The following is a 22,416-nucleotide window of genomic DNA, read 5'->3' on the forward strand; positions in this document are numbered from 1 at the left end:
CGCACACAAGCTGGTGTTCCAGTGAGGAACACAAAAAACCCCAACAACAAACCAAGTAAGAAACACCAAAAAGCATTTATGTGTTTCACAGATGACCATTTAGGTGGCAGAATTAAATTTCAGCTTAATGTTCTAGACCAAACGTTAATCAAAAGGACTGTGTTTCAAAACTGCAAATACAGAATCTAAATAGCCATAAGATCTTAACAGATTTGATTAACACGTCTGTCAGGGAAGTAAAAAAGGAATAAATGTCATTCATTTGTCCCCACAAAATCAGTGGTGAGAAGAGGCCTTGCCCCAGATTAGCCCAGGGAGAGTTTCAACCAAAAGGAGTTACTGCATTTCTTTAACATTATAAGACTGCAGTCAGGAAGAACCAAAACATCAGAAAGCAACAGACAGACATTTGGTTTTCATTCCAGCAGGACTGCTGCTTGAGCAAGACAGTCGGTCATCTCTGCCAGTGTTAGGAACAGCTCTTGCTCCCAGTCAGAAGTAATCCCACCTCCCCCAGGTTTACGGCAAGCAGGAGCACTACCAGGCATATCTAGCACCACACTGCCCTTGACAGTATAAATGCACTAGGCTAGTTGAGGGGTTGAGCTGTCTCTGCAGCAAGAGAGCTTCCTCTTACTGACCAATTTACAGGAAACTGCAAGAACGGACTGCAAATAAAAGCGGTCTGAGAAAAGCCCAGCAAGAAGCGCCCAGCAAGAGGCAAGGCAGAAAAATTAACATCAACAACAAAAAACATATAAAAACCACTTTCCTTCAGCCACAGCGAGTAGTCAGCTCAGTGGTTCAACACAGAGTAGTGCAAGAGTTCATACATTTTATATTTCCATAAAAGCCTATAGTATCTTGAGACACAAAAACAAACTATATCCCGGTAAAATTCTACTGACTAATAAGCTTGGATCAGGAGTAGATTATTGTAACTTTTATTTATTAATTTTACCAAACCAGTTTAGTCCCAGGTTTCTTGATCATAGTGGAAGAAAACATCCAATATATTGAACCAGAATGTATCTGTCAAGAGTATACTCTGCAACCACAAATTGTAAAAGACCAAGGGTAAGTTACTCACCTGAATCCTTCACCTGCTAGGTAAGGCAGTCCTATGAAAATGTGAATAACCACGCATCAGAATTAATCCTGCCAGGTGACCTGCAGAATAGCAGTAATAAACATCATTAATAAAGGGGAGAAATGAGGCCAGAAATACCAAAAATCCTCTTTCAATGCCAAACAAGTTAAAGTTCTTTAAACTTCTACCATTCCCTCATTCTGCTTACTGAGGAACAGCTTAAGAGGCTTTAACAATGTATTATATATACATATATATATGTAGCATGTCTTAGTGTAAGACACATTTATGTAGCATGTCTGTCTTACTGCAGACCTTTTGTATTTCCTGTATATATATATATATATGTATATATATATATGTATGTATAGGCATATACAGCTACAAAGTGTTGGTAGTATATGCATAGCTTGTAAAAATCAACTGAGAATCTGCAGCTGGAAGAGAAGAACAGTCTGCAAGCTGTCAATACAAGAACATTGTTGTTGTCCAGATTCTCTTTCACCAGCTGGCCCTCAAAAATTGTCACTGATGTAAACAAGGATAAGCTGTACTGATTTAATTTAGCAGAGCTACCCTAGCATAATTTTCTTTGCTGGTGATTTCATTTTGAGTAAATGTTCAAGTTAAGTTTAACAGAATTACACTGAACCAAAAGGCCCCTCAAAACTTCATAGCAACATCCATCCGCCTGGAGAGTTACCTGGGTCTCAAGTCTACCCCAGTAGGACCACAGCAGTAATGCAACACTTAAAATCGATGGCAAATTCTTAACTGTTTGCTGCTTTTCAGTCTGTTTTGTTTTTCTTTTGTTGTAGTTTTTATAATAAATTCAAAGACATATTACCAAGACAAGATTTCCTTTCACATTTACCATTGAAACCAGATGGATGGGATCTTTGCTCCTTTTAACAACTGGCTATACTTGAGGTTCTTGTAAAGAAGAGCATAAAGTAAATTGCTGTCACGGTTATGAATAATTGGTATCTTTCATCAGCATTTGTAGCGCAACTTAAACCTGAGTATAGTTAAAAAACTATAACCAAATAACTGAAAAGCACAAACATGACTGGCAACGTCCTATTCCTGCAGGCAGTTGTGCTGCAGACAGCTGCAAAGGGAGTTTCCCCAAATATATATATCCTGAAAGTGGGAGTTTCCACAAATTATTTACTTCCTTGGCAGATTTCCTCTTTCAGATATTACAGTTGAAACCATAGTACCGCTTAGCTATTTTGTAACGAACTGCATACAATTCCATTACTAATGGACTCTATAACCGATGATTTAGCCAGCACTGTAGGACTCCAAAATAAATTCTGCCTGTGTTCCAAAACACCTCTCTGTATTTAAGCTAGCAATCCTTTAGTAAATGGAACACTAAATTAAGACTGTTAGAAATTTACCAGGGAGATTCCAATATCCATTGTGGATTATAAAGCGTATCGGATAGGTACATTTAACCTACAGATGTCCCACCATATAAATTTAAGTCTGCTGCTAGGAAATGTCTTTTTTCTTAGAATTTTATTTAAATCAGTTTAAAGAATGTCAAGAGTCCAAGTGTAAGGAAAAAAAAATTGTAAAAAAGCACATTTGATGCCTACACTTCGTTCACCATTTTCTACTATTTCTAACACTAAAGCATTTCAGTGACAGACAGCATCCTCCAGTTCATTGTATGCTGTGCTCCTGCAAGGCTCCAACAAAACTTATGTCCAAGACCACAGTTGCCAGTTAAAGAGAACATGTCACAAGGGTGTATGTGCAAGCCAACAGAAAAATTACTGCATGTAAGCAGTTTTAAAACATTCCTGGACTAGGACATTAAAAATACAAAACCGTGCAAAACTTACTGAGAAAGTCCTTTTGAATGTTTATCAGCAAAAAAGTGCAATGAGTAAATAGATTAATTCTATCACTGATCCCAATAACAAGTTTCTAACTGAATAAAGAGCCAAAGTTATGTCATCCGTCATAGCCCTTCAAGATTTGTGTCCCTCTCCTGGTGGCAGTCGGTAACACTATATTGAATGAATACACCTCTGCAGGCAAACGGCTGCAACCAGCACCGAAAGAGGAAGCTCAGCTTCTGTCAAACCCTTGGAAAACAAAAGGAGACAAACATTTACTATTTTTGTTTTGCTTGTAAAGAGGCTATGTGATAAAATTTAAAGACAAAGTGTAACCACAAAGACTTTCTCCATATTTTACTGCTGCACAACGCAGTAGATGGTGCTGGTTTCTAACAATGCACTGAAGCATCTCAGAGGTTGCTTTTCTTACACTTGGAAACTCTGACTCTGCACCAGAATCTCAAAATAAGCTACTAACCATGCAACTGTAATTTATAGAATGAGACAGTCCGACTAGGCTATAATGCTGATGGACAGTCCCCACCTCCAAGAGCTTTGAAGCCTAAGCAGACAAGAGGACAGAAAGAATATATTTGCCAAAAGCTAATTAACATGCAGAGATGAGTACTGTGCCCCAGACCTCAGGCAGGCAAGCAGGTGGTGCAGATACAAGGTTTCTTTACTTTGATTCCAGTGACTGGTCCCTTGTAAATCACGATACGAACTTCTCTTAAAGTAAGGCATACGAATTTTGCCACTCCCACCTCCAACCACCAAAGACTAAATCAAAGGACTGAAACAGGCTGGACTATGGATTACAGTAACCAGGATTTAAGGTCATAGTATGTTTCATCACTTATATGAATACTTGCTTTGCTTTTTTTTTTTTTTTTTAATGCACTGGAAAGAAGGTTCTCTGCAAGCCCACGCTTACCTTCTACAAAAGTTGAATTCAACTAACCATGAGATCATGCATAGTTGGGATTTTAGGGGAGAGGGAGGTTGCATAAAATAAACTTATAACTATATATATAAAAATACATATTTATATTAGTTCATTTTAAAATGGTATATAGTATAAACTCAAGCAACCTTACTAGGCTTCTTAGCAAGACGAGCTACGAAGGACACCTCACCCTTGTGCACTGTTCTTCCTAAAAGTTTCCTTTGCAAAGCTCTTTCGCAGCAGCACAGCCAGACCCCTTATGGAGCTGAACTGGCTGTACCAGAAGTGGACTCTTCCTTACGACCTCCAAAATCTCACGTTCTGTGCCCTGCCCAGAGCTAGTGGCCGTGATCTCCAAGGAGCCTATGCAGCGTGCTTCCATTTCCAAGCTCTGGTACTCCACAGAATGCAAGTTTAGGCTTACAGATGGAGCATGTAGCGTTTCAGCAGAAGCTTTTACAGTATTTACGGAGTATCTTACTGCTAAACACACCCTGGATATTTTTAAGACCTTATAAATACAAGCCTCTTTCTGTACACAGTGAAGAACTGAAACTGGATCTCACTTGCACAAAAGAAATTCAGGAATTGGGGTCAGTGGATTAGTCTTGTTTCAAACTAACAAATCAAAGCTGACATCTCTGCGTGCAGTAAACACAGCAGCTCTCCCAGACCCAAGCCAAACGACTGACCGTACGTACCACAGATGCACTGAATCAGCTGCGTGTTTTTGGCACCACAAAACAGAAGCTGTACAGATGCTGAGCTTTAAGGAAGAAGCTGCTGTTTCTGCACGCTGTTTAAAATATGATGGTATTTGTGATGTTTTATATAGCATGGAAACCATACAGGCAGATATGCAAAGTCCTCTAAAAAACTGCACTGACCAACTAGCAGAGTGTGTACATGTATTGCAAGTGTGTTTGGATCTACAGTCCTGAAAAGAACTCTCAGCTTTAAAGGCATGCTAGGAAGTGTTAGAAGTGCATTAAACACTGTCCAGAAAGGCTCTCCTTCCTCCAGGAAGCACCAGACAAGCTTACAGAACATGACAGTCATCTGATGTTAGGCAGTGAGCCGCTATGTTAATGAAGGGCATTGTCCTGTACCCCTGGGGGAGACCAAAACCTAGCAGTCCTAATGCTTCCAACTAATATTCCCCCAAATTTTATAACGTTTCCAAATTTGGCATCACAGCTTAGCAAAGGTGTTAATAGTCACAAAGGCACATATTTTATGTGATAAACCAGTGGAGATGCATCTTTGATAGCCTAAGTACAATTTTTGCTCCCAAGAATCACCTTCATGAAAAGGAAAATTACAAAAAGCAGTTGGATTATTTGCTTTGTCTTCTCACATCAGAGAAACAAAAGCACCAGTACAGTTATCTAAAGCACATCCCGGTAAACAGCTTGTTTTAGCTTGTACAACTGCAAACACTTTCCACCTCCTGCTATACAAGTTATATTTCATCTATATATGTGCATGTTTCTATACATACACACACACTCTATATATATATTCATATGTATGAATATAATCTATCCTTTCAAAAGAAACACTTTTAACAAAGAGGAGCATAATACTACAGCTTTATTAACAACAACAGCCTTGCATTTATGGCTGTTCTGTTTTTCTTGGAAGAGCCATGAACAGATGGCGGCTAGATTAGTCCAGCTAGAACATGGGGCCAAATTTTTCTAACTATATAAACAAATGCAACCATTTTTATTGGCATATAAGCAAGAATAAATATTAAGATATCAGAGATGTAATTGTTCCTCCTCCAAAGGCTTCTTCCCCATAAGTACAAAAGAAATGTAGTAAGAGCACTAACTTAGAGTTTCATAATCTTCAGGGGACCTATTTTAAATAAGTCAAATTCTTCACAAGACGTAATAATACTTGTCTACTTTTTAAATCCCGACAAAAGACACAACTGCAATAACTGTTAGTAATATATATATGTATATCTATTTTTTTCTAAATGAACATAAAATTATTGCACTTCACTTCCTTCCTCTCCCGCGTAGTCTACCTGAGAACCAGCAACTGGCGTGGCACAAACAAAAGCAATGAGCACAAACACTGTGACAGTTATGGTTTAAAGCTCTTAAAGCTTGGATTCTTTTATTTTTTTGGAATACTATTTAGTTTTCTTTATTTTTCATTCCACTTTGATAGAGATGCAACCATTTGGTTAGAAATCACAAGGAGTCTGTTCCCCAAGACTCACCATGCCTTTTGGTATTTTAGCTGTTCTACAGAACACCACCCTCAATCCTCATTCCAGAACAACTTTCCCTCTCCTCTTGCTAGGTGCTGATGCTGAAATATTGCAACATAAAGCCATCAGACCTTAAACACTATGGTATTCACACTAAGTCGTGAATAGTGGCGTAGTTTATCTTCTTCTTAGCACAGGACATTAGGAACACATCAGGTTTGTATTTGCTTTTCGTGTGGACTTCCTGCCTGATTACCAAGCCAAGTTCTTTTTCGGTCATCACTTCTAACATGCTCAAAAAGCTAAAAACCCCAACAAGAAGAAATTAGAAAAAGGAAAGGAAGCCTGGTCAACATCACTACCGCAAATGGTACAGACTGTGTGGGAGGCAGGGCTTTCTCACAGGTTGTCTGTGACAGAAACAGCTTTTGCTTCCGTGAGGCAAGAGTGACACCTCACAACTCCCAACCCATGTGCCAGGTGCGCTTCTTCCACGTACCTTAACACAGACACAAGGAGCACTTAAAGCAAGCTCCTACCAGAGTGCTAGACTACACACCTTGTGTCATCTCCTCAGGGCTGCAAAAATGACAGAGCATTAGTAACACACAGCAGTCTGGTGACTCAGCATGCTGACCGGAGCGGTGGAAGCAGCACAGAACCACCCATTCATTCATTTCCTCCTTCCTGGCTGAAATGGAAGAGGCCATTCCAGGAAGGATGGAAACTGACCAGGACTGAAGAGTTTTCAAGCAAAAAGCCTTCTGCATGCCACATTTCATCCCAAAGACACTGTTGCAAATCCCTCCTGCTTGCCTTTCTCTCAGTAAAAGGAAAACACCGATCTAGTGCCATACCCTCTGAAGTAAGGCCTTCAGCTCTGGAAGAAGAGACTAGCTCCCAGCTCAACAGCAGGCTTCCTGCTGCTAGGTCATTACTCAGCAGCACGACATCACTGCAGCCCATTAGACCAGAGGTTAGTACATCTTCGGGAATTAACATTTTCACTAATCCCTTGTGCCACCTGGCAGCCCAAGATTGCTGGGGAGCTCAATCACACAATGCAAGGGCACAGACAGCATCAGTGGAACTGCAACGTCACCCTGGCTCCTTCCAGCCCTGCTGGTCCTGTCACTCTGCCAGGCTGGGAGGAGTGGAAATGCAAGGCAGGAGATGCCACAGCGCTGTGGAGGAATGGTTGGGAACCGATCCAACAGATACCTGCAGAACTTAATCGCTTTGATACCACTCAGTACCACATGCGTTTGGAAATAAAGCATTCCATCTTATCAGCGTTGCTGCCGCTGTTACTGCAGCAGTTATCTGTACCTCAAAGCTAAGTATGGGGCACTCAGCAAATCCACACATTCTCTGATAATCTTTTAATTTGCTCCTTCAGCCACTTAGGTCAGCGGCTTTCTGAACTCCAGCCATCCTCACCACAGCTGTGATACCTGCCCAGGCAGAGAAATAAGGGATTTTATTTTTTTTTTGCCTGGGGGAAAAAAGTTTTTAAAAGTGACTCACTGAGGCTTTGAGCTCAGAGGGAAAAAAAGAATTTCACTGTGAGTTCTTCTCATAACAGCTACTCATAAATACGATTTCCTCTATAAGTGGCTGGAGAATAGCTATGCTCTCTCCTTCTGTTCTCCTACTTTAACCTTAAAAGCACACTTAGAGTATTCCTCTTTCCTTTCCAAGTTTCCCTCCCTCCCCCACTGCACAGTCATACACCAAGCATTTAACTAGCATAACACCAGCACTCCACCATGTTTAACTGACTCCTGAATAAGAGTACCCACACAAGCTTATCGATGGGATAGATTTGGGACTGGGATAAATCCCGGCCAGACTATGCATCAGCCTTCTGTTTGTGTGGGTTCTCCTAAATCCAGGACCCCAATTCCGTCGTATATAATCCCATTGGCACTCCTGCTCTTTGAAGAGAAGTACTAATCTTACCGCAAGACTTCTTTGCCCTTGCTGCAAAGGGTATTTTGGCTTCTCAGAAAACCCTTTTTGGTTACAGTTGCGTGTATTCACCTATTTTTGTTAAATGCAAGTCTCTGATTCAGAATGACAGGTACGTATTGACCCGGAGATGACGCTGGAGTGCCCCATGCTCTGATGGGGGATGCCCACTCCGACAGCTGGAAGCATATTTCCCCCACAACATGTACAAGAGGCTGTATACAGAAATCCCACTCCACTCACAGAATTGCACAGTTAAAACTGTCGTACTTTGGAAACGCACCTATTTGGCTCGGTAACAGAGACTGATTAACTGACTGGAAAAGTACGGTGAAAAGCTCCAATGTTTAAGCCTGACTCATTCAAGAAAGGCACTTACCAGTTGCAGGTTCTCAGCAGCTGTGCAAAACAGGACACTTTTGCCTGAACATAGCTCAAAGGTCCTCAATTTGATTAGCAAAGTTTACAGATAGGTTCAGTCTTGATTTAGCAAATTATACGTCTTTCCTCTGTCCATAGGACCTTTAGACTTTCAGGCTAGGTTTCTTTATGCTAGATTTCTCTCTACATCATTAACAGGGCAAAGTAGAAAAATACTAATTCTTCTAGGAAGCCAGGAAAGTACAGAAAACAAAGCAAAGGAAGGAGACTAGCTCTCACACAAGCCTACGTACCCGAAGTATACGGTTTTATTAACACGAGGAAAAATGAGAAGCAGACTTCAGTTCGTAGCCTTGGTCAAAACCATGTGATTGCTCAATTTGGATAGAGGCACGTGTTATGAACTAGCAATGTCCAGCAATAGCCTGGGCTGTCTCTGCAGTCAGGCCACAGTGCAGTGCTCCAAGAGAAGGGATGCTCTCGCTTGAAGGAACAACTGTCTTGCACCTGTAACACATCAAACTCAGCCTCTTCACAGCATATAGCAAGTTCTAGCTCGATCTAGGAGAAGTTTTGTGACATGGTGGAATAGAATTACTGTTCAGCAATATCAGGGTAACGATTTACTCTTTTTAGTAGGGGTGTCACAAGATTAGACACTATGAATTTAAGCCTCTGCTGCTTGGTTGCAGGAAGCAGCTCTCACAGTTAGCTATGTTGCTAACCTCAGCACTTACACGCATGCAAGCAACTTCTGCTGAACCAAAGGGGAACTAAGGAGACTGAGATGAAATTTGTAAGGACAGGGCATTTAAACTACAGCTTTTTACTTCATATGAAAGGTTTTAAAAGTTTTGCAAATATTTCAATAGAGAAATTGTCCCTTACTCATGTCAAAATGGTAAGAAGCATGTGAAGTTTTGTAAAGTGATTTAAGAGAGCTAATAAAACATGAGATTAAGGACCATTTCAAAGAGGATTTAATTTGGAATAGGATTTGCATGCATACCCTGAAAATACATTGCAGATCAAATCTATATTCTACTTCTTCAGGTACAGTATGGTGTAATGCCCCATATCATAGCTCATGAGACATTTAAACTCAAAATGAGCTTTGGGTTTTTTTCCCTCCTCAATAGACTACCATTTATTTAATAGGAAAATATGCAAATATTTATAAAAATGACTGTTTCCAGAATGATGATTAATTTCTATCACTACACTAGCCGAAGTTAAAAATAGAACAGGGAAACAAAGCTTCCTACCAAACCACATTTATTTTTTTCTTCTTCTTTTGGTCTTGTAAGCTGTATTTAACCAGATTACACGGAGGTACTCACAACAATCTACTTCCGCCGTTCTTCTTTTTTGTTACTAAATGGTTATTACGTGAAAAATGAAAACGAAAACACATTTTTACGTTTACTGGAATCTGCTGCAGAATCTGACATGCTGCCCTAAAGTGTTCCATAAAGAAAAATAAAGACATATCAGCGACTGATTTCCAGCACAGAAAAGCTCTCCTGAAGAAAAGGGAGCTTATTTGTCTGGAGAAGAACTAAACATGAAAGTGGAAACTGACGTGTTAAGTGAGATTTCCCTCCTCCAAGGGTTCTTGGTTTTTGCTTTGCATAGCTTTAAATGAAAACCTCAGTGCTAATACAAGACGAAGCTGGAGTTATTTTAAGTCACTTCAATTTAAGAACATTTAGAATTAAGTGTTGCTTTTGGGTTTTGTTTAAAGATTAATATTGCACAGCAGAGGTTCATGGTTCATCTGAAGAGGCAGAGACTGCACGTGAAACTAGACCTGGCCTTTTTTTCCCCAATCTGTTAAAGCAGATTAACACCCAAAGATGCAGCGCAGCTGGCCATTCCAGGTTGGCTAGCCAATGAGGAGGTGCATTAACACTCGGTAACAATGAAGATTGGGTGACCAAAGCCCACCCTAAATTCACATTCTTGTCCTCGCAGAGGAGATTCTCACCCATGCAGACTACTTTTCCATGATTCAGTATGTTGCATTTTTTGACCATATAAGTACTAAAACTAGGAATCCTAAATCTTCCTACCTGTGTCTACTATCCTCCTTCCTCTCTTTGTTTGGATCTGCCACATACTTCTGTGAAATCTTTTGCTTTTAGTCACGTCTCTGTTATGCAGGGATCACCTTTCATGATGAGTCTTGCAGCACACTTCCCATCAGCTCTTCCTCTAGACAACAACTGAAACAAGGATCGCTGAGGCAGCAACAGATCCAGACACGCACACTGGTGCCATAGGACTCTCAGCCTTTTCTTTCCAAATACTGTCAGAATCAGGGATGAGGAAGGTAATTAAAACTCCAACATGCAGGTTGCTTTTCAGCAAGATGAGACTAATAGCTTAACTGGAATTCAGTGTTCAGACAGCGTGCTGGATTTTGCAAACGAGCTGTAAGGCAAGAGATGAGCTGTAACAAATGCAGTGATCCCAACGCTAAGAACTGGGGCCTTCAGTAAACTTCTGGTCAAGGTACTGCTGCTCCTGCTTTGCTCTAGGAGTGAGCAGCTGCTGTCTAGAGGTACAAGTCAGCCAGTTTTGTGGGAGGTTCTTGTTTTTTTTTATTATTATTATTATTTTATTTTAAAACTCAGTTATAGTGAAACTGACACAGTGCCTGAATTTTAGCAGTATTGCAGTACTGCTCCATCTATGCAAGCAATATACCATAGCTGCACAGCACAGTTAAAAATAATTGGTAAGATCTAAGAGTTGATCCATTTCCAGTCTTTCTGTCACCCTGTTCATTTTGACAGAGGAAGGAGAAAGCAAGCAAAAACCCCCACCTCTGCCTGAAGGCTCCATCACAGCCTGTTACCGTTTCTACAGGTATGCTGAAAGCAACAAAAAGACAGTGATGCAGCTACCAGGCAGGGGAAAGAGGGGCAGGGAAGGTGAGTAAACAAATCACCCTGAAATGATGACTGCCCTAACATGGGTGTTCAATGAACATACATAACAGAAGACAGCTGCTCCAGTCTGCGATGGCATCTGCTTTACTGGGCAAAAACAATGCTCTGTCTACACAGAAATCCTGACTGAATTTTACCTCTGAAGAACTGAAGTAATTTAGCAACTGCCAGCTCTGCAAAAGTGTCCAGAGCATTAGAAAGGCATCTTTATCTGTCGTGTTTAAGAAGTACAAAATGTTGCCAACCACTAAATTTGACTGCCAGTTCTTTTAAGGCTCCAGCTACCATGTTGAGATATTTTAGGATTTTTTAAAAAAACATGTTATTCTTCAGTTAAAGACTGAAAACATACAGTGCACAAACCCTGAAAAAAAATGGATAATAAATGCTTGCTTAAAATATATGCAACTCCCTCTTCTTAGAGACCTCATTCGTTACCTTTGTATATTTGTCTGCTGTTCCTATCAAAAAACATAGAATTTTAAAATTTGGGGAAATATTACTCAGTGTACTCAGTGATGCCACCAGATTTCTTAAAAAAAAAATAAAAATTAAAGCTCTTATTTTGCTCCGTTGTTGCTCCTGTGTGAGTTCTGATGGAAATTCCATTTTCATGTTTTGAGGAAACAAACAAGAAATCTTTCATTCCAGATTGAAGAGCTCTTACTGGTGAGTTCATGATTAAGGGCATAAAACCAAGTTTCTCCTAGTAGTTTCTCTTATGGTGAAGCTGAAAGGATAATGAAATCAAAGCCTTGGTTAAATATGTTCACTGAGTTTTCTGTTTGGGGACTGCAATATATCCCTGCACTGAAACAATCAAGAATACCAATTAAGTGTTCTACAGTTGTTTTCTGCATGCATGTGTCAAAACAAGATGACTTTGTATATCTAAACCAAGTTTTGTTGCAATGTAAACTATGCCATAAAGCAAAAACAGTCCTAATCTAACTCCATAGCCTACTCTAAAGTTTTTGTAAAGTGATCTGAAAGCTACATGCAGCTACTAAGTGTTCCAAGTGTTCCACAAGGGAGAGTAAAAGCGATCTCTGTGCTGTACAAACCTCCTCAGTCACCTGAATCTGTCTGGAATCCGGAATTACCGCAGTTACCCTGAGTGCTCGCATACTGCAATGTTCTCTATCACTGCCTACATAAATTAGAGTCAGACATACTTAAAGAACAGAACCCAAAATTCCTGTCTCCCTAACCTAAGATATCCAAGGAAATGGTCTGCATTCATAAAAACATGTTATTTTAACATGTGAGGTGGTGGAGTTGACAGAAAGGTTGGACCTGGTGCTTAGGGACATGGTTTAGTGGGTGACATTGGTGGTAGGGGGATGGGTGGACCAGATGATCTTGGAGGTCTTTTTCAACCCTGCTGATTCTATACTCTGTATCTTGTCATTTTATCGGTGGTCTTTCCAGAAAGGTAAGATTGCAAGGAAGTAACAGGTCTACCTTTCCTACCTCTCTACAACCACAGATAGAAAGATTAATCCAGAAACAAAATTCAGCAAGCAGATACTCCTGAAGTTAGCCAAAGATTTGCTATCTAGCGCAGTCATTTACAACAATTTTGATAGACAGATTCAGAGTGTGCACTTTCGCAAAGCTAAGATTTGACACAACAACATTAGGGAAAAACTTGAGAGACTCTAGGTACAGATCAGGTGTCCCTGAATTAGTCTACTTAAACTGGCCTGCAATGGTGGAAGGAAGAAGTGGTACAGTAGGTGCAAGCTATTCTCTTCGCTCCTCCTAAATAATAATTAAAAAAAAGCTTGCGGAAGCTGCAGAGATAAGTATTGCTGAGGACAGGTTTGATTTCTGAGCGGAAGACTGTAATTCCTTCTTCCTTCTCTGACTTTCCTGCACCATACATTGCCTTTAAATATTGCTCTGCTAAAGACATCCAGATATGCAGAACTGCTGCAATGACACCTAGGAAAAGAAAAGAACTGGGTCATTATTACAAATGAGCTGGCAAGCAAGCAAACTAAATAGATTATTTGTTACTGGCATGGTGGGATAGACGGAGCACATTTAGGTTTGTTTCCATAGGAAGCCATGTCTCTACATTCTTCCCTAATTATTACTTGGCCTTGTTTAGAATTCATCCCTGGCCTGAGGAAAAACAGTTTTCAGATTCCTGCATGCGTTAAATGAAACGTGGACTCTTCAACCCCACTTCGTTTTAATAAAAGAAAAATGAGAAAGACAACATAGGAGCTCATGGATAAGAGACAAGAATGAAAAAAAAAAAAAAAAGCCTTCAAATAGCTCTTGGAGCAATACTGTGGAGAAGCACATTGCTCTTAAAAAGCACAGAGCACCAAGAATTCTGTTACGTGCTCTGGTCCAGTCATCTGGCTTCAGCAAGCCATCTGATGAGACGTATGCTTGTACTACACAGTACGGTAAGTAATTCCTTAAGGTTTACAATAATACCGCAAACCAACCAGAACTTCCATGCCTTCAATTCTTTCCTCAAAACATCACAAAAGGAATAACTTACTAGACATTTGGGCAATAAGATGAGTGGAAGAGATGTTTATTAACAAGAGAGTTAGCAATGGTCCGTAAATTTTAAAGGAACTGACAATGATATACGTACGTGAGAAAATGGTGTAAAAAATGCATACTCCCTTTAGCACTCTATGTATGAAAATGCACTGCCCCTGTCTTGCTGCCTCAGGTCCCTCCGAGTCCAGGCTCATCTCTCACATCTCCTCTCCTGACACTGTTGGCTACATTACAGGTTCAAACGCAAAAGTACAGCAATGTCATCAGGAAGTGCATTCATGGAATAAATTCACCTTAAAAAGGGCAAGAAACATGCAAGACAGGAATAGCTATCTGTAAGGTTGTTTGCTCTCCTACCTCAGAAATCCCCATCATAAGCCTAAAGGCATTGTGGCAGAATCATTGTATCGATACTTTCGCATCTAAACAAAAACAACTCACTCAGGAAGTCCCCTGATAAATCCCTTGATAAATCCCCACGCTCTTTTTTGCAGGGCTACCCATTGATTCTGCTGAGAGCCTGAGCAACCATGAAACATCCTGCCAGATCTGGTAGAAGTAACAAGCCAAGATCCTGATCCTACGGCCATGCAGATGATCAGTTTTGCAACTAATAGGGTACTCACATCTGCAAGTACTTTTAAGATCAGCGCTTAAGCCAGGAGCAACTAATTGACACAATGCTTGCAGGGCTGCACATTCCAAATGACTTAGGAAACTGCTGGATAAACTGGCAAGAGTGAGAGTTACCCATTGTCTGGCACCTCCTGCCAAACAGACTGGAAGGAATGCCAGCACCAAGTCAACGTCATCAAGTCAAAGCTCATGTCCCTCCATTACCATAATATCGTAGTGTAACGCACGGCAATAAATGCATTAACAACCTCAGGGCTATGGGGTGAAGAGCACGCAACACAACCACCAGAGGCTGAGTGTCAGAAGAGTTTTTCCTACAGGTAAAACAAGAAATGCATACGTGTGCCTTTTGGTTTACACTTTTGATCATCCACATTTGTCTTTCAACGTTATAAGAAAGAAGTTAACGGATCTTAATGAGTTTCCATTCTTACTATTCACTAAAAAAGTGGCTGTTATGTTTGGTTTTCCAGCAAAGGAGGCTACTACATGTCCATTTACATAAAAAAAAAAAAAAAAAAAAAAGTAGACGACTTTTCTTGCCACCTCTTTTTCTGTAGTTGTTAGTTTTCTAACAACACAATTAGATTTGAAGCCTGGTCTTAAAAGACCAGAAGTCCAGGGGTTTATCGGTACGTGGCATCTTATAGATTCACAGTCAACTGATCAGACTGGCCTCAAACACGGGGTGTCTGTCACTCAGACAGCCCTGCCAGAGATGCCTGCAATAATTCATCAGTGTATTCATTCTTGGTGGTTTGAACACTTCAAACCTTTTCCAGAGTAATCTCCCTCATTTATAACTTCCAAGAAAAGCTCTTTTTTTGCTGTTTTTTTTTAGTATGAAATTTGTCATGCTTTGTGGAGAAGTTTACAGGGAGCTGGGAGATCTCAAAAACAAAAAACATACAAACAGGAAACAGTATTTAACCCACCGCTAAGCTGACCCAGTACTGACTCCTCAGGAATGGAATATTGGCAAGGGGTATCTATTAATCAGCTCTCTTGCAACAGCAGGATGGCTCCAAAATACAGTAACAGGAAGGGAAAGGAGCATGTGTTATGCCTAAAAGAAAAACAGCAAGTTAAGGTTACTTCCAGCTGTAGGTTGAAGGAGGTATCTGAACAAAATAAAGTGCAGAGGCTCCAGCTATACCTTTCCTGTACACATAAAACTAAGAACAAGCAGAGGAGGTGTGTAATTCAGCCATTCATTTCTTTCATACCCTCTTCCTCTGGCCATAAACTGCTGAGAGCAGAGTGAAAGTGGACATTTTGTTTTTCACAGTAGGAAATATACCAGTTTAATGTAACTAACTTCACACAGGAAACTGAAGTCCTGCCTATGTGCAGGCCAGCCGGAGCGCGTGCACCAGCAGGAGAGGCTGTGCGGCATCCTGTCAGCGGCACCGCTTCATCTGCAACAATGAGCTTCGACAGGGAGCAAGGACGGTCCAGTCCCACCACTGACCTCTTCTCTGCAAGTGTCACCAAGACCCATGGAAAAGGGGCCTTGGCGGATGGGCTGGAAAAGGGGAAGCATGTATCCGCTTTTGGGATATCGGTATTATTTGTTATCAGTTTCCACTGGTCACTTGTGGGACAGAAATTGACGAATTAAATAAACACAAGTCACCCGTCCTTGCTCTCTACAGACACAAAAACACGATTTGCACAGAGCCTACACATGTAGCTGAGCAGGAACCACAAGCCTAGACAGAGAAGGCAGCGTGAACCAAATCAGTCTTGAAGAAGACAACAAGGCTAAAGAAAACACTGTTAAAGATGCACTTGAAAGCTGCGTTTCATCTTGAAGAGCTCTTGCCTCATCCTTGAGCACATGCTTTACATTATCACTGGAAACCCGCTAGGAAACCACCCCTGATGCTCACAACACACCACCAAGACCGCGTCTCGGCTGAAACCGGTTAACATCTTAACCCGGGGAGGTACGGGAGGATTTGCTCCCTGCCCCACAGCCCGGGGGGCACACGGGGCAGCCTCCTGAGCGAAACGGGCACCTGAGGGAGCCGCCAGGGAGATGGCGGCGGCGCCAGGCGCGGGCACGCCCTCACGCCCCACACGAGGGCTCCTCCGCGGCGGCCGTGGCCCGCCGGAGCCTCCCCGGGAGAAAGGAGAAGGGAAAAGGGAGGGGGGAGAGGAGAGCCGGCCCCACGCGTGGGGCTCCCCCTGAGGGGAGGCGGCAGCCACGCGAGGGGACCGCTGAGGGAGGAGGGCGCGGGGGGAAATGGCGGCCCCCCGGAGCGGCGTTGAGGGGAGCGGCGTTGAGGGGAGCGGGCTCTTACCTCGGCTCGGCTCCGGCTCGGCTCCGCGGGCGGCCGCTCAGCCCCGCTCCGGGCAGAGCCCGGCCCCGCACGGCGCTCGCCGCGCCCAGCGCCCGCCCCTTCCTTCACCTGCCACCTCCCCCGGCCGCCGGGACTCCGCCGCCCTTCGCTGGGAAGGAGGGTGCCGGGGGTGGCGGTGGAAAGCCCCGCCGAGGGGTGCGTGCCCCTCCGGGCTCCTTCAGAGCCGCCGCCGTTGCCGCCCGGTATCCTCTGGTTGTGCCATGGGCTGGGCACAAGTCGCAGCTCCTGGCCTCCAGCCCTGCCATCCCCTGTGAGCAGGTGCTTGTCCCGGAGAAGGGGCTTCCCAGCCTTTGGGATCCCCGACGGACACCAGGGTGTCCTGCACGTAACTTGGTCCCTGCCTGGAGGATGCCAGGGCTGAGGAGAAAGCTGCTCGTAAAACATCTGCAAAGCACAGGTTCATTAAGGTTGGAAAAGACCTCCAAGATCATCTGGTCCACCCATCCCCCTACCACCAATGTCACCCACTAAACCATGTCCCTAAGCACCACATCCAACCTGTCCTTGAACACGCCAGCAACGGTGACACCACCACCTGCCTGGGCAACCCGTTCCAATGTCTGGCCACTCTTTGTGAGAAGAAATGTCTCCTAATTTCCAACCTAAACCTCCCCTGATGCAACTTGAGGCCATTCCCTCTAGTCCTATCACTAGCTAAGAGGTTACAAAGGTATTTGTAAGCGGTCTAAAAGGTGACTTAAATGTTGATAAGAAAACATTAATTTCATTCTCGTATGTTAGATGTTCATTTAAGATGTGCTTTTATTTCATTCAGTATATGTATACCTTGGGGCTGTTGCTTTCCCATTTTCCTTTTATTACTTCCCAGATTTCTTTTTCTAGCTGAAAACAAAACAAAAGCAAAAGAAATGTTTTTCTTTTAAAACAAGTAGAAAAACAAAAAATTAAAGTGATATTTAAAAATATAGAGAAGAAAAATACAAAAAAGTTTAGCAATTTAGAGTGCATTTTCCGTATTGTAAAAATGATACACCAAGTAGTAGTGCTAGTGTGATGTCAGTATTGTGAGAGGTACAAAGTAGACACCTTTAACTCCATTTACTTCTGTAAGGAGACCAGAAGTGAAAAAGCACTTCATAAAGCAGTATTTCTATCTAAAACATTGATCTTGGCGTAATCGTACAGATTTATTTGAATAAAGAGCAGCGGGTCCTTTGCTGATTACTCAGCTGATGTTTTAAGTTAGTTTTAAATCCCTTAACCTTTACAATAGCAGTAAAATGGTTTCTGTGGTCAGAAAACACAGTGGTGCGGTATTTCCCATGAGTGCCATTTATTAGTATTTCTCTTTGTCATTCATAAATTTTTGAAGTATGAGGCAGCAAAAAGAATCAGTCAGTCCGTTTTCTGAACACAAAAGGGATGGCGCTTGGTCTGTGAAACGAAGCCCTGTGCTGTGGGTACGGCAGAGACTAGGAAAAGCTGGTTAGGAAATGCAGTTTAGCATTGAGCCTTGATTGACTTAGAGCATTAGTACCATGCTGTTAACACCTACCATTTGATTTGCAGGCTTCTTTATGTAAAGAAAAATATCACTTCAGAGTCCAGGGGAGTAATTGCACTGGCAGAGCCTAAGGAAAATAAAGTGCCTTAAGCTTTCCCACGACATGTGTCTTGGCTGCAGCCAGCACCAGCCTTTCCCCCGGCCTTAGCTTTCCTTTGCAGAAGGACTGACAGCTGTGCACAACCGTGGGCAGGCTGTATAACGTGAATAAGTCCCGCGGGAAGACTGCAAGAGGGAAAGCTGCTGGTGCGCAACACTTCCACTAAATTCAGCGTGAATTCTGTGTCAGAACATCCTGACTTGGTTGGTGGAAATTACAGCAATTATTTTCCTGTCTGACTGAATCCAGAACTTTTAGTCTCCAGAGAAGACAGATTAGTGCACGAAGCACTAAGCTAAAGCAGGTGCGGGGAACCTTCACTTTGTTGGCTGAGTATGTCCAGTGACTTCATTTTATATGGTACAGCCCATGATTAAGATCAGCGTGTTATTACTGGACAGCAGAGCATGTCAATGTGTGGTCTGCCAAAGGTGTTGGAAAGGCATATTTGATCCTTAGCAAGGAAAGTGTTCCCCACCCCGAACTGAAGGCTGAGAAGCCTTTACACACACTGGGTTACAGGGTAAGAGGCCCTTCTACATCTCTCTTCTCCAGTGACTTTTCCTCTTGTTCAAGTGACGCTCTCTGTGTGACCTAAATTGCACACAGTATTCCAGCTGAGAGGACCACAACACTTGCTTATTCCTCCTGGAAATGCCTTTTAGGATCACAGTTGTGTAATGTCAGGAAGTCATAATTATTTCATGAGCTTGCTCTTTTCGAGTTGCCTCAAAATGATTTACTTACTTTGTCTCGAAATGATTTACATTACTTACATCTGAAGCCTTTACTAGCTCACAACTGTATGATACTGTTAAATTTATGCTATTCTGATCATTGAAGCCACCCAGTTATGTTGAATTGTAATCCTCTTCTACAGTGAGGCAACACCCCAACTTCATTTTAGCAGTGAATATAACATTAATTTCACCTAAAAAATTCATGCTCTTATCAAAGAGGATGGTCAGACTAGTCTGGCATGGCCTACTTTAAGGAAGAAAAAGTTCCATTTTATTCGATTTGCCTCTACAAATCCTTTTTTCTTCAAATGTGCATATAAAATAGTATCGAAGGGACTATAGCTGTGATACTGATTTCACTTCTTAAATACAGCATTTGCATATCCCTTGTTATGAAAAACAGCATATGATTTTCAGCTGGACTGGATTCCCCACCTAACAGACTTATCAAAACCATTTGTTTATTTGTGATTTCATCAGTTCGGAATTCCGAGGATACTGTCCCTCGCTGCATCGTGGCCCTGCTTCCTCTTTTTCTCTTCTTTTGTGTGTGCCTGCGAACCCTTGGGCTGTTTGTGATAATTGTCTTTGCATGTATAATTTGGCCTGCCTTTTGGCAATTCTCACTTCCTGAGCTCAAGACATAGTTTACTTTTGCTGATCGGTCTTTCCTTCATTTATTTATTTTTTTCAGAATCTCTGTTTATACCTACTTTTCCATTTGTGGTGGTTTGCTACATGCTTTGAGCTCCAGCTGGTAAAGTTTCTTTAAAAGTTTTCTGTAAAAGTTTCTTTCCTTGTTTTCCACAAAGTCATGTGGGGCACAAGTTGTAAGGAGAGCCCAGTGCGCGCTGTCTGCACCAAACCTCGCATCGTCAAAAATGCAAACCTGGGGTGGGAAGGCTGCTGGGTTTTTGGTTTTGTTTATTTATAATTCTGTCCATTATTCTGTAAAGCGTGTGCTAAAACATCCTCACTCCCAAGGAACAGAAGAAGCACGTATGTCAAATTTTAGGTACTCTTGCCTTGTCTTGTGATAAGAATCATGCCAGATTTAAAGCTGGTACTGTGATACTAGTGAGTTTTCCTACTGTAAGACTGTGGACTGGATTACCTGTTTAAATACGCAACATGCCTAGTGCTTTAAATATGCTCACCTGCTTTTCCATATATTGCTCTACCCCAGAATCACAACCAGTTTTGGTTTTGTTTGCTGCTGTTTCTCTTAGATGCTATCCCAACCTGCAAATGCAGACTGAAATTACCAGTGTCCAGAGACAATATCCCAAGAGGCCCAAGCGGGGGCCTTTCAAGCCAAGTGCAGTACACACAAATAATAACATTTGCCCTGAGATGCGCAAGGATTCTCATTGTTCTCCCCAAAAGGCATGCGTTAAAATGACAATATATTTAGTGTAAAGAAGGTTCTTATCTTTGTTAGTTAGAAGGGCCAGAGAAACATGAAAAATATTTAGATTCCAAAGATAAAGAGATCTAAAAAAAGAGCAAATGTTTTCTTTAACAGTATTCTCTGTTGTGTTTATAGGACTCTTACCAAGCCTTTGGTAAAAATAAAGCCTTTGTGTTTTTTTTTTTCTTTCCTTCCAATGCTGACAAATACTGCTATTAATTTAAGCTACATAATCTATTCCAGGGCCCAACTGTATCCCCACAGAGTAATTCATAATGGATGGAGGAAGTATGCCAGAAAAAGCAGGGCTTTGTGAAGACGTTCTGCCTGTTTCTGTCATGATTTCCTGCTGAAGCTTCAAGGAAATAAACTCACTAGGACTTCTGCAACATATTTGGCTGACAGCTAGTATGCAACTCCTTGTCTTCAATCTAACAGTCTTGCTGATGCACAGGATGAGAGGCAAGTGATCTTTCTGGGGTCATTACTGTTGCTGGCAACACAGATTATTACCTTTCTGTTTTGCTGATCTGCACATAAGCAAATTATGTCATTCCTCTCTGCAGCAAGCAGCAGCCTCTCCTGACTGTTTTTTGGTGTGTTTGTGCTGAAGCAGCTCTAGTTTGGGTTTGGCATGGGAGATGCAAGGGCGTCCATTTGACTAACGCATTTTGCAGTTTCACTAAATATCAGAGAAGAAAGCGACAAGTGTTTGAAAAACACGGAGTTGTAAAAATTCTGAGAAAGAAATCTGTCACGTACCTGGCCTTTGGAGGAAATAATGTTGCTCTGGATAGCAGGATTTTCAGCCTGCATTGTTATACTTATTAAAGGAGGAGGAGACTATTACAGGAACCAGAAAAATGCATTTTCCCCTAACTTGCCTGCTCTCATTTGCAGAAAGTATGATCTTTTTCCACAAAACCTCATCTGCTAACACATGTTCTGATAAGACAGGTGAAAACCATTGCTTTCTATCATATGTTCCAAGGGAGCATTTCCTTACGATCTAAAACAGATTAACAGGCTTTACACTGAGCACATACACAAAAATCACAATAAACACCAAACCTGCAGCGAGAATCTAGATCACTGCTGTTTTTTCCCTTCTGAAACTGAATAAATGAAATCGAGCTGTAGCTGCAGGGGCAGAGAATCCCAAATAACACAGTGCTAACCCTCCGACATCTGAGTCGTGATTTGAGTGCACCACACTGTGATCTCCTCCTACTCTTTCCAGTCTCACAGAAAACTGCACAGTAACGGAAATCATCAGAGCAATTCCAGTCTGCTGTTAGCAAGTAGAATTATTTTCGTGTTGTCAAAGCGATATAACATACACCGTTGTGAACTTTCCAGAAGGAAATTACTACTCACATAACCATTGCCTTTTCTGATGGTTCATACCAAGAAGAGCGAAGGGCAAGACATTAAATCCAGCACAGGAATACAACCTTTCAGAGCTGTTCACCTCCACACATGCCTTTAAAGGCATGAACACCAGAAAACCCAGTGGCTAAGGGTTTCAATATCATGTAGGAGGGTTTAGATATGCAGTCATCATTAGGAGAACAGGAAAGCAGTGTCTCTCAACTAATATTAGGGCTAATTTTAAGAGTAATGAAAGAGGGAGCAGCCTAAGGTTGAAGGCTGCAGCAGCCTCAAAACCATTCTAGCATGAGGG

At 41.9% G+C, this 22,416-nt stretch overlaps 1 protein-coding gene and 1 long non-coding RNA gene across 2 annotated transcripts in view; one reads left to right on the forward strand and one right to left on the reverse strand.

The window, feature by feature from the left end:
- Positions 1 to 17,006, reverse strand: part of SH3BP2 (SH3 domain binding protein 2) — a 37,342-nt gene extending 20,336 nt beyond the window's left edge. Inside the window, exons 1-2 of the mRNA XM_035325727.1 lie at positions 16,897 to 17,006; positions 1,091 to 1,170 (exon numbers count right to left, since the gene is read on the reverse strand). The gene's annotated coding sequence lies outside the window, so the exon portion shown is untranslated. The remainder of the gene's footprint in view (positions 1 to 1,090; positions 1,171 to 16,896) is intronic.
- Positions 6,952 to 21,698, forward strand: LOC118166640. Its single transcript, XR_004750641.1, has 3 exons — positions 6,952 to 7,095; positions 16,246 to 16,539; positions 20,976 to 21,698. It is a non-coding gene; the product is annotated as an uncharacterized LOC118166640 (long non-coding RNA).
- Positions 21,699 to 22,416: the final 718 nt, after the last annotated feature.

The sequence above is a fragment of the Oxyura jamaicensis genome, chromosome 4 (genome assembly GCF_011077185.1).
Source record: "Oxyura jamaicensis isolate SHBP4307 breed ruddy duck chromosome 4, BPBGC_Ojam_1.0, whole genome shotgun sequence".
In the NCBI taxonomy this organism is placed as follows: Eukaryota; Metazoa; Chordata; class Aves; order Anseriformes; family Anatidae; genus Oxyura; species Oxyura jamaicensis.